The 13,314-nt window shown below is 40.8% G+C and overlaps 1 protein-coding gene and 1 long non-coding RNA gene across 2 annotated transcripts in view; both read right to left on the bottom strand.

The window, feature by feature from the left end:
- Positions 1-13,314, bottom strand: part of SREBF2 (sterol regulatory element binding transcription factor 2) — a 62,349-nt gene that overhangs the window by 42,498 nt on the left and 6,537 nt on the right. The window lies entirely within an intron of this gene.
- Positions 1-13,314, bottom strand: part of LOC143691054 (uncharacterized) — a 30,202-nt gene that overhangs the window by 10,867 nt on the left and 6,021 nt on the right. Inside the window, exon 2 of the long non-coding RNA XR_013179322.1 lies at positions 38-3,630. This is a non-coding gene — a long non-coding RNA (uncharacterized LOC143691054). The remainder of the gene's footprint in view (positions 1-37; positions 3,631-13,314) is intronic.

The raw sequence follows: 13,314 nt of genomic DNA, 5'->3' as shown, positions 1-13,314 counted from the left end.
TATATTGCATTCCGGCAGCTAGCAAACTAGAACATGCCTAGACTAAATCTTCTACCCCCTGCACCTCTTCAAGCACCAAGTACCCCAGAGCTTAAAAAGAAATCTGTACTGATTCACTGAAATGCTCTCAAAAACAATTTTCATGCAATCTATAAAAATGGCAATCATGTTTTCTGAAACAAAACTCAATGGGACAAGACATTTTTAAAATCTAGATTAACCTTGGAAACGGAACAAATCTACAGAATTTCTTCAACCTGCAGTTTTGGTGAAGGAGGTATATAAATGTAAATGGATTTAATTCCACAAACACATATCGAGCACCTAATGAATGTCAGCATCTGGAATACAGAAATGACACGAGTCCATGACCTCAAGGAGTTAGTGAAACTGACAAAATATGGTCTATTGTGATTGTCACAAATGTAACAATGTGGCCACATGGAACATGAATCTAGGGGGTCAGGATGCAAGGTGCATTCTAGGCCCAGGGAACCTCATAAGCAAAGGATTGGAGACCAGAACCTGTGTGGTAGGCAGGTCAGGAACCAGATCTTTCAGAAATTTGACCTTTCTCCTTATCAAAGAAGGAAAATCTACAGCAAGCTGTCTGACAATATTCTAGGAAGAAGGGCTACTCCAGCTCAGCAGGTACTTGCTGTGGTTTGTACAGTGTGGCTGTGTGGCCCTGCAGAGCCACGTGACATCATGAACTAATTAAGAAACATTGTGAAGAAAAATCCAAGAGCTAAACTCTCACTTGAGAACAGAGCATCAGAATGGGTGAAACAAAAATTCAGAGAGTTGATGAAGAGGTCTTGAAAGCCAATTAGAGAAAATTCCTATTATGTATGAAACCCTGAAAAATGATCACCAGTGGGAAAGGGGCCACCTTCCAGGGACTTCGAGAAGGAAGGGTGGCAAGGAATTACATTAAGGGAGGGAAGCAGGATGTCAGAAAGCTAAACCAAGAACTAACTGTAAGGCTAAATACAATGGAAACTGGCTAAAGAACTGGTTCTAGAATCAGCAAGACCAGGAATATCTAGCACATAACAAAATGCATTAGATTCTTTTTGCATTTTTTTAAGTATAACTTTAATCTGAAAAGGCGGAAATCTCAAGGTTAAATTCAAATTTAGTCTTTGAAAAAAAGTCAAAGCAAAAACAACTGAGTGACAAAGCTAGTAAAGTTTTTCTCTTTTACTTTCAATGCTGTTTTATTGCGGAAATTCTCAAACACATAAAGGTAGAGAGACTAGTATAATGATCCTCATTTACACAATATTCAACTTCAACAATTTTCATCATTTTGCCAACCAATCTTGTTTGATATACAATCTTTTTTTTGGACACCATATTGTTTCACCATATTACTTCAGTAGCTTGTAAATCTAACAGACAAGGATTTTTTTAAAATATCCACAATTCTAGTATCATACCTAATAAAATTAATACTATAATGCCCTCTAATATCTAGTTCATATTCAATTCCCCCAAAATATGTATTTTATAGTTCTTTCAAAGTCACAAAACAAGGTCCACACATTGCATTGGGTTAATATGAATGAGTCTTAAATATCTTCTACTCTACGACCCTTCCCCTCTTTTAGCCATTTATTTGTTGAAGACATTGGTTCATCTGTCCTGTTGCCATTTCCCTCATGCCAGATTTTGCTGATTACATTCTCATTCAACCCATCAATCTACAATTTGTTCTTCTATCAGAATGAACTTTCTTTCTGATTAAAAATAATATATTTTATTCAAAATAAAAATAAGATAAATAAGGGATTATAACTGAAATTAAATTCATTCAAATTGATTCTATTTGGACAACATAATAATAATAATAATAATACCGCTAATAGCTACTTAGTACTTTACATGGACCCTGTGAGACCTGTATTACTACTGGTTTTTTTTTTTTGGGTGCATGGTCTAGGAATCGAACCCGGGTCTCCACATGACAGGCAGGCATCTGAACCACAGAATTAACTGTGCACCCTATTACTGTGTTTTAAAAGCAAGGGAACTAATGTTTGAAGAGATTAAATAACTTGCTCAAAAATGTTCTAAAAAATGATCATGGTGAGGAATATAACTACTATGCAATCATATTATGAGCCACTGATTGTACACTAGGCTCTGAATATGTGTATGTTAAGAATGTTCATGTTACATAGTGTTATGGTTTGATAATAAAAAATAAATTAAAAATAATAATAACTTGCTCAAGGCCCCACCTTTTAGGCTGAGCTGGGATCTGAATTTAGGTCACTATCTAGGCTTGTCTGAGGGTCTCCTCCACATAACTCGCCCCTCCACAAAACAAACATTCCTTGAATTTCACATTACACTGCTCACAACTGGAGAGACAGATGCAAGATGAGTCTGAAGTGATAATAAAGTAAGGTGATTTTGTGTGGAGGTGGGGTGGAGTAGGGGAACAATTATGTAATCCATCTTATTGCTTTCAACATTAATTTCAATGCTAACGGGAGAAGAACAATTGCTGGGTAAGAATGTTTTTAGTGTAACTGGCTCATCAGGGAAATGGGAGAGATGTTTTTGTCTGCCTGTTTGTATTTTACAAGCATACCTTCCTACCCAAATTAAATTAGCTCCCAAATGAGAACTTGTGCCTTGACAAGATACTTCTTTCTAGAACAGAAAGACGTATCTTCTTTTTTTATTATTAAGCACAAACCAATAAAGACGTCTCTTAAGACATACTTTTGACAAACATTAACTGTGATGTTACTCTGTGCCAAATACAAAAATAAATGCCCTCAAAAGGCTCATGTTTTGGTGAAGGAAACCTGTATAAACATCTGCTAGGTCCGGATGCTAAGTGTTATGATACAGAGAGGTACATGGTACAAGAAGAACCTATTGAAATATGTTGCTTAAAAAGCTTTTTCCCCCTGCTATTTACCTCGTCTGTATGTATGTGTATACTTCTATGTAAAGTTTAGACTTGATTTTTTTTTTTTACAGGAAAATAACTTCTTAGCACCATCACTCAGCTGTTGGGTGCTTTTAGCATCTTGCTAGTGCTTTCACACATGTTGTGTTATGTAATCATCAAAATCACCACGTGAGCTAGATGTTTCAAGTACTCTTAAATGAGTTAATATATGTGATGCACTTAGAACGGTGCCTGGCACAGGGGAGTGCTTAAAAAGTGGTGATGGTGATGACAGTAAACAGGAAGACACTAGCCTGGTGATTTGCTCAGTCTCAGGCAAGCAGCAGGAAGAGGTAGGAACCTCCGCCTTCTTTCCAACTCTGGTCTTTTTTCACTATCACCCTGCTCCAGAAGTTACCCCAACAACCACAAGGTAGCCACTGGCCAGCAAGGACGTTTCCTCTCAGGTGTCCCTCATTGCAGGTGGTCTCAAGATGACTCTAGCAGGCAGCCATCAATAACCAAATAATGCACACAAGTTCCCATTGATGCAAAAGCCCCACCCTCTGCTCCAGCCAAGGAACTCTGGCTTCCAATCTTCATTTAACACCAGATTCGTTGTTACCATATTCTTGGCACCCCTCATTTGAAAGGCTGTCCATCTCATTCTGTTTATTACTTTGAAATGTCCACTTCCAGAAAGAGGTAAAAACTTGATTCTGAGAACAATAATTAAGAAGAAAAAAATTGAGCCAATTTGTAGTAATGATAATTGAAATAGCATTGAAACTGTTACCATTTACCAAGCACTTGTACCAGTAATTGTATTAAGAACACTTCCCAGAGATAGATGCCACTGTCATTTCCACTTTACAGACAAGGGAAATGAGGCCCAGAAAGGTTAAGTAACTTGTCCAACATCAACCAGTCAGTATGTGGTGAGGCTGGGTCAGGCTACCTGGCTCCTGTGCCTGAACTCTTAGCCACCAAACAACATGGAGGCTTTGGAATTCTTATCATAAGGATATCACCATGATGCCAGAGCCTGGAATCAAGCAGATGCTTGGTGAGCACTTCATTTATGTCTGGGCAGAGGAAACACCAAGCTCAGAAAGGGAAGGATGTGTCATCCTATGTCTCTCCTGTATTTCCCAGTTCTTCATCTGCTTCCCTCCTTGCATCATGTTCTCTCTGCTGCTCTCCTGAAAAAGGCTGAGCAAGATGCGGAGAGTGAGACTCCAAGAAACAGATCCTGTTCCACAGCAGAGCCTCATTTTGCAATGACAAGTGAGTGACTGTCCAAGGTCAGGTGCAGGCTACCTGTCCTCTGCCTGGGACAGAGTCTACGCAGCTGGGGATCTCAACCATCTCAGTCCTTAAGCTAGTCAGGCAAAAATAAAAAGACCTCAACATCCGCCATCTTACCCTTCCACCTATTAACATACCCCCAAATCTTCCTAGGACTAGGGAGAAAAACGATACTTACAAAGCAGATTTTTAATCATACTATAAACACCCATTCAACACCCGTGTATACTGTGTACTATATTCTGGCAGCCAGAGGATCCTGTAAATGCCTCGTGTGGGACCCGGCACTGAGCCAGGATCCACTTCCCAATCTCACGGAGAAGACAGAGAAACCCAAGAAACCCCATAAACTGATAAGCTGAGACTCGGCATCAAGGGATTGAGAAACCTTCTCTACCAAAAAGGGGAAGAGAGAAATGAGACAAAATAAAGTGTCAGTGGCTGAGAGATTTCAGAGTCGAGAGGTTATCCTGGAGGTTATTCTTACACATTATATAGATATCCCCTTTTTAGTTTATGGTGTATTTGAGTGGCTAGAGGGAAGTACCTGAAACTGTAGAGCCGTGTTCCAGTAGCCATATTTCTTGAAGATGATTGTATAATGATATACATAGCTTTACAGTATGACTGTGTGATTGTGTGAAAACCTTGTGTCTGATGCTCCTTTTATTTACAGTATGGACAGATGAGTAAAAAATATGGATAAAAATAAACAAATAATGGGGGAACAAAGGTTAAAATAAATTGAGTAGACTGAAATACTAGGGGTCAGTGAGAGGGAGGGGTAAGGGGTATGGTATGTATGTATGAGTTTTTTCTTTTTTATTTCTTTTGCTGGAGAGATGCAAATGTTAAAAAAAAATGAGCATGGTGATGTATACACAACTATGTGACGATATTGTGAGTCTTCTGATTGTATACCATGTATAGAATGTTTCTATGTCAAGAATGTTTGTATGTTTGTTTAAGGTTTATAACAAAAATATTTAAAAAAAGAAAAAAGAAAGAAACCCCATAAAACCATGATAGGGGTGAGAACAGATAAGTGCCTCACAGAGAAAGGGTAGTCAGAGTAGGAAAAGGACTCACCTATCCTGGCAGGCAGTAAAAGCTGAGGAGTCAGAGACAGGAAAGGGTATTCCAGGCAAAGGAAACTATTTGTGCAAAATCATAACATCAGGAAATACCTGGCAACTGGAGGGAACATGGAACCAAGTGGAGGAGATGAGCTGCTGATATTACATTGTCAAAGGCCTTACTGCCACTCTGGACACAGGGCATTTATTTCAGAGGCAAGGACAGGCACAGAGCACACATGGGACATTTACCACTTTTATTTTGGCTGCCCATCATCGCCTCCCATTAGCACCCACATGTTCCCAATGGCAAATCCCCACTGGGACTCTTGAGAGAATGACAATGAGAATGACAATGAGAATGAGAAGCAGAGACAATGGCGAGATCATGGCAGTAGGGTCCTAACCAGCTGCTCCTGGGCTCATTCTCAGCTGCATTCTGCTGCTGCACAGCCTCCCTTGGTTCTGGCCCACTGTCAAGCCTGGCCAGTCAGGGAACCATCATTCCACTGCTTTTCTATTCAGGCTAGCCAGAGATAGTTTCTGCTGCTTTATCTCAAAGAGTCCTGACTGATAGAGAATACAATGAAGCAGGAGAGGGACCTGATCAAATTTGCATTTGAGAAAGATAACACAGTTATCAAGAGTGCAGTATGCAGATATTCTTAATATCCAAGGACCAGCCCTGGGCTAGGCCTTCAAAGTGGTTGTTCACTCTGCTGGAGTGTGGTGTCTCTCCTTCTGCCCCTTCGCCCTTAAGACCTCAGCTTAAAAGTTACCGGCTCAACATGATACTCACTGGTGAAAGTCTCCCTCGCAATATGGGAAATGAATCCCAGCAACGAGCTTGGCCCCGGTACAGTGGAATCAACAATGCCTTCCTGACCAAAAAGGGGATAAAAATTTTAACAAAATAAGGTATCAGTGGCTGGAAGAGTTCAAACAGAGTCGAGAGGCTACGCTGGAGGCTACTCTTAAGCAAGCTTCAGCTAGATACTGCTAATCTACCATGGTTTGCCAAACCCCAATCAAAACTATTCCTGACAACCCTAAAAAATATCTAGGAGTCCAACTGAAATTCTACAAACGCTCCATACACTATGATTACTTTCCAGAAACCTACAACTTCCAGATGGATTCCTAGGCTAGATTAAGTCCTGAAACCTGGTGGGGGTCAGCCTCTCCAGAATATCAACTAGTTCCATTCCCCTATCCCATATTATTGACAGCCCTTTCCAACATTAAGAAAGTTAGAATGGGCAAAGCCCAAATATCCCTAAAGGTTGAAAGATCAAAGGAGAAGGAGGAGTCAATAAGAGAGAATACTGAATTAAATGAATGAGTATGACTGCTTAATCATTATATTGATACTTCTTTTAGTTTCCAGTAGTGTCTTAGAGCAGCTAGAAGGAAAAATCTAAAATTGTGGAACTGCAGCCCATACCAAACCCTGAAATCTGTTCTATAACTAACTGTTGCGGTGTACTTTATAATTTATTGCTTTTTTGTACATATGTTATATTTCACAATTTTAAAATGTTAAAAAAAAAAAGCTACAATCCCAAGTAGTCTTCTTTGCTCTCGACTTCACCAGTAGTTAGTGGGACACCAATCCAGACCTCCCAAAATCAGATTCTGGGGGTATTTCCTGGTAGCATTCTTAGACATATTAAGGTTTGAGAAGTACTGTTTGAAAGTGTACTCTGGCAACACTGACTTACACATTTCTAGAACATGTCAAATTATTCCCAACTTTGGTCCAATCTCATCAAAATCAACAGCCTACTTGCCCTCTCTTACCTACTGAAATTCTGCTTCCCCTTTCCATTTTGGCTCTGAATCACGAAGTCCCTGTGAACACTTTTCTAATTCCCTTCCTTTGTGCTACAAAAATGTAGTGCTTATTCCTTTGTTAGGGCCCCTGCTGCTTTGCATTATGGTTGGTTGTTTACACATCAGTTCCCTGTAAGTAGTGACTATTTCAATCATCTTTGATGTCCCAAATAGTCTACCACTATTCCGTGAATATAGTGGACACTCATTCATGCTGAATTGGATTGAACCAATTATTTAAAAATACATTTTAAAAACTTTTGGGTGGTACGACAGTGGCTCAGTGGCAGAATTCTTGCCTGCTGTGCCAGAGACCCGAGTTCAATTCCCGGTGCTTGCCTGTGTAAAAAAAATAAAATAATAATTTAAAACTTCTGATCTGGGCAGAGGCTCCTAGAAAAACAGGGTTCCTCAGCAAAGGCCTCTTTCCAAGTCAGGGAATCCCAAGGGTAGGGACCCCAAGTCAGAAGGCCCAAGTTCAACTCCTGACCTCACTTCAGCAGTATGGGACACCTCGGGCAAATCAATCAATCTCTGTTTTAGTGTCCTCATCTGCACAATGGGCATTAAAAGAAAAAAATCAGTGATCTACATGATTTTCCTAATCACCATTAGGAAAAGCAAATATACCAGAAGGACTTTTGTAAAGCGTAAGGATGCACAGAATTGTCAGCACGTGGGAAAAAGCATTATTTCCCTTTGAAGCTATGGTCTGGGCTGAGCATATACCAGTTTAACAAGGAAGATCCACATCTGGCTCAACAGCTTGGAATTTCATCACTGTCCCAAACAAGGATCTGAGCCCAACAGACCTGTTCCGCAGGGCCAAAGGGGAGAGTCAAATTTTAAAGGACGTTTAGACACATATTCATCAGCAATTCCAAAGGCCTGAGATATTTAAAAAGAGCTCTGTTTTCCTGTTTCCAGCCAATCAATGGTTTAGGTCAATAGATTTGTTTCTAAACAGGGGTTTCCCAGGGAGCATTACCTTTGAGGCCCAGGCTCTGGGATTCTGTTACTCTTTAAAAAAAATTCCATCCTGTGAACAACATTTAACCAGTGAGTCTTGTGGTCCAGAAACGGAACCCTTGACACTACACTTACTGACTGCTCCTCTGTGTCCTGCCCAGCACAACTACAAAAGTCCTCTCAAGAGGAAAAACTAAACATTCCAAAACTGTATTCTAAAAACAAGGCCCCTTCATCCTACCACGAGTCAGCCTGCAAAACGAAGTTCCCTCATTCATTCTCAGGCAGAACCAGAAGAGAATGTTAGTTCCTGTCCCCTTTCTTTTCTGTGCTTCAGTGCATATAATTCTTGCAGCACCTTACCCTCCCCACTTTACAGAGGAAACTAGGGCTCAGAGAAGTGCTGCAGGGCCCAGAGGAAATCTCTTTAAGTGCCCAGCACAGAGCAGACACTTCATAATGAGCACATGTTGGCTGAATGTGTAACTGAACAGAGGACAGAGGATCTCTCTTGCTTCAAAGCCCTTGTCACCTAGTGCTCTCAACTTAGAGGTCCACTTACATCAGACAGCATGGGAAGAGGAAAAATATACATGGGTTTTGGAGTTGGACAGAAGTTGGACATTCCTGGATTTAAGTCATCATACTACCATTTATTTGCTGTGTGATCCAGGCCTCAGTTTCCTCATCTGCAGCATACAGGTGAGTTGGAGAAAGGATTCAAAATAAAAGAAAGGTAGGTAAAGGGTATGGAATGGCACCTAGCACCCAGAGCCATGGACACTGTGTACGAGCAGGGACCTTGTCCATTTTATCTGCCCTGTACCTGGAGTCTGGCACAAAACAGGCCCTGTGTGAAGGCCTGAAAGAAGAAACAATGAATGGTCTATTCTTGCAGATCTGGCCAGACAGTGTTAGGCACGTAGTGGGCACTGCCCACATAGTGATTTCAAACCCTGGCAAAGGATCGACTAGCAGAGACGGTATTTCAGTAACTCATAAAGAACAGGGCCAAGTAACGTTCACCTACAGAACAACAAAATGCACCTTTGGGTAAATGACAAGTCTCACAGAAGCAAGATAATATGGTTCAGAACTCATTATCAAATACATGCATGTAGAAAAGGATTAAATACAATGGGAAACAGTTATCACAAGTTGTTTTAACAACCCTGCCCAAGAAATAAACAGAGAGTCCACCCAAATAGCCCAAAAAACTATCAAGATTGGCTTTTTTTTTTAATTTCTAAGGAAAGTATTGTGATGATACTTTCCTTTGAAATGAGGCTATTCAAAAAAGGGCCTCTCCTAAAATAGCTGCAGATTTTGATGAAAAGTGAAGCAACTTCCAGAACACCACTCACAGTGATGGAAGACCCCAAAGAACTTTTATGCGAGGAAGTACTAAAATTCTGAGGCAAGGAATACTACCACCATGAAACTGTGTAGAAAGAGAATTTCAACAAGAGTCCCAATGAAACAATGTAAAACAAGAAACCATTTTCCAAGTTTCCTAAAGCAAAGGGCTGAAAAGAAGGGTGTTGGAGTGATTTTAAGGAGTGATTTAAAAGTGATCAGGCAAAAGTCCCCTGAGGGAGGGGAGAAAGACCATGGAACTATTAAACTTTACCATCAGGGAATGCCCTGATACTCTGTCAAACTTTAGGGACACTCAAATCAATACCCCATACCCCAGATCATGAGATTTACTCTTGTGAAGCTTATGTAAGTAGCGGAGAAACTTAGACTACCTATAGGCATACCTAAGAGTTCCTTCTGGAGGACCTCTTTTGTTGCTCAGATGTGGCCTCAGTTTCTCTAAGCCCAACTCTGCAAGTGAAATCATTGCCCTCTCCCCTATGTGGGACATGATAACCAGGGGTGAAAGTCTCCCTGGCGACGTGGAAGAGGAATCCCAAGGATGAATCCAGACCTGGCACCGTGGGATCAACAATTCCATCCTCACCAAAAGGAGTAAAAGAAGTGTAATTAATAAAGTATTAGTGGCAGAGCGAGTGCAAATAGTCAAGAGGCTACTCTGGAGGTTGCTCTTACGCAAGCTTCAGGTAGCCCTTGCTACCTATCATAACCGGCCAACCCCCAACCAGGACCATTCCAGCCAATCCTAAAGAACACCTAGGGCAATTTATAAGATTCCACAACGGTTCCATACACTAGAGTAACTTTCCCGAAACCTACAACCTCCAGATGGGTCCCTGGTTCAGATAAGTCCTGAAACCTAGCCCAGCCTCTCCAGAATATCAAATACTTCCATCTACCTACCCCATATTAGTGACAGACCGTTCCAATACGAAAAATTTAGAATTGCCATAGCCCAAACACCCCTAAAGAGAGGGATGGGAAGATCAAAGGTGATGGTGGAATTATACATAGAAGATAGGACTTAAGAAATGAATACGAATGCTGAATCATTAAATTGAAATCTCTTTTAAAAAGTCTCCAGTATTTTAGAGCAGCTAGAAGTAAAAACCTAACATTGTGGAATTGTAACCCATGTCAAAGTTTGAAATACGTTCTACAACTAATTGTAGTGCTATGCTTTGAAATTTATAGCTTTTTTGTATATACGTTATTGTTCACAAAAAAAAAAATGGAAAAAAAAGTTGATTGCGATGATAAAAAAGTATTTAAGCCCTCTAGCCTCCTATATTCTAGAGTTACTAGAAAAAAAAATATGTCTGGGATCTGTCCTGTAGCCATTTGTTGAGGAGTGCTTTGAAAACTATTGATTTTTTATTTCTTTGCTTTGTATATATGTTATACGTTACAATAAAAAAGGTTAAAGAAAAAAAAAGTAAGCAGGCAAATAAACCAGATGGAGGATGGCGCAAAGAAAGCAAAAGCAGCAGAAGGACTAAACAAGCCAGCCCCTGGGGTCGTGGTGACATCTGCGGCACTGGCAGGGATTGCTCAGAGAGTTGGTCACGTCCTGCCTCCACTCCAGTGGTCTTGAGTCCAGAAAAGTTGAATGAAGAGTCAGGAGGCTAGGACAGAGGGTTCTAGGAGACAGGGGTGGGACCAGCTCTAGATTGGCATAAATGTGGCAAAGAGACAGGCTGAATAAAGGAGACTGAAGATTTTAAACTGGACTCTGCTGGTGAGGCAGTTAGCAAGCGGGCCTTCCACGCTGCTGGGAGTGTAAATTTTACATCTACCGTAGAGGACAGTATGGTAGGATCTATCACAACTATAAATGCACACACAGCCTGAAGGGAATGTTAGTTCCTGCCCCTTTCCTTTCACATGTTTTATCTCACTTAATTTTTATTGCTGTAGACATTACCATCCCCACTTTGACCCAGTAATTCCACTCCTCATGATTTATCCTGCATATGTGAAATGATTACTTTACAAAGCTATTCACTGCAGCTGAAGACTGGAAATATCCTCAAATGTGCAATAAGGGACTGGAGGAATAAGTTACCATGCATCCATACAATGAAAAGCCATGCAGCAGTGACAAAGTCTGAAACAATTTCGAAAATACATGATGTGGAAGAAAAAAAAAAGAAGGTGAGGTGCCAAATAGGGTTTATAGGATGCTATCCTTTTTTTTTTGTATGCTGTATGGTAGGGCCACATTTCATTATTTTTCCATGTGCGCAGCCAGTTATTGCAGCACCATTTTTTGAAATTTTGTTTGTTTTTCGTTTGCTTGTTTGTTTTTTGGGAAGTACATAGACTAGGAATGAAACCGAGGTCTTCCGCATGGCAGGCGAGAATTCTACTACTGAACTACCTTTGCACCCCCTAGGATGTTATCCTTTTGTGTAAAAATAAAAAGGTGAAAAAATTAAAATCCATCTTGATAGTTTCCTGAATTTGCTGGAGTAGTCGGCCCTAGGCTGATGGTGGACAGAGTTGGGAGCAAACCTTCACAGTACCCTTTCATATTTCTTATTTTAAATCATATGAATGCATTATGTTTTTAAAATATAAAAGTATTTTCCAAGTTGTAATTGCCAACCATTACAGTAATCTGTAGTTGGAGATGAAAGCACCATGAGGGGGCAGCATCTGTGTCTAAGTGCTATAACACAGCACTTGACTTGGCTACTCCTCTTTGGGGTACACACACCAACAAAATAACTCTGAAGTACTTGTTTAAAAGTGTTCAGAACAGCAGTACTTATGTTAATGAAAAGTTGCAAATGACTCAATTGTTCAACAGAGACAAGAACTCCCAAGCGTTTGCTTATTCAAATGGATTCCATTGGGTTACACGGCAATTACAAATGACACCTCAGCTATTTCAACATGCCTGTAAGTGAAAACATGAAAGTTTGTGAGCACATTAATCAAGTTCAGACAAGAACCAAGAAAGATATAAACAAATTGGTTTTCAGCAAGCTCTATTTAAATAAATTTGCTTAAGAATTTTTTTAAATGATGAAATTGGTGAAAAGTGCTAACTGGCAGAGAAGAAAATACATGCTTTTTTAAAATGTCAAGGCCAGAGCTGAGTATGACAACTTCAGAAGAAACAGTTCAGGGAGAGGCAGCAGGGTTCAGGAGCACTGTGGCCTCGGAGAATGTTTGTCAAGGGTGAGGCCAAACACAGGAAAAGAGACACCCAAAGGACTCTGGTTTGGTGTTTGAAGCACCCCAGAAAGTGGGACGAGGAGTTTAAAAATGGGTGGGGAATAAATACGTTGTGGGAGACAACAGCTCTTTCAACTCAAACACCAGTGACAGTGTCAAAACAAAGCTTATGTCTTTAACAAGTATGCATGGGATAATATTAGACTTGTGCTTCACCTCACTGGGCAGATTTTCCAGAGTGGGACTCACCAGAGCCATAGGAAGCCCTTCTGACCAGCCGGCTCTTCCACTTCTCCTCACCTCTGCCTCCAGGGCTCACTGGAACCTTCCCAGAGATTTCACACCCACTTCTCCTCACCTCTGCCTCCAGGGCTCAATGGAACCTTCCCAGAGATTTCACACCCAGGTTGGGGCACACCGAACACCTGAACTTGAAGTGCTTTCCTTCCTTCCTCACACAGACTCTCACAGAGTACCTATTCAGGGCCATGCACTGCCAGGGTTCTCTGCTGAGGAAGCTTGCAGTCAGAGTGCGAGACTGACCATTTCAAGAGGAAGTGTGACCTTTACCCCTTACCTCAGTCCCTGCTCTGGGACACCCCCTTATTGGTCAGGAACTTATGGTTAGTTTCCCATCTCCTGGCCAGTTTACTC

The sequence above is a fragment of the Tamandua tetradactyla genome, chromosome 7 (genome assembly GCF_023851605.1).
Source record: "Tamandua tetradactyla isolate mTamTet1 chromosome 7, mTamTet1.pri, whole genome shotgun sequence".
Classification (NCBI taxonomy): domain Eukaryota; kingdom Metazoa; phylum Chordata; class Mammalia; order Pilosa; family Myrmecophagidae; genus Tamandua; species Tamandua tetradactyla.
Note: the sequence above shows the minus strand (reverse complement) of the source record. Positions and strands in the feature narration are given on the sequence as shown.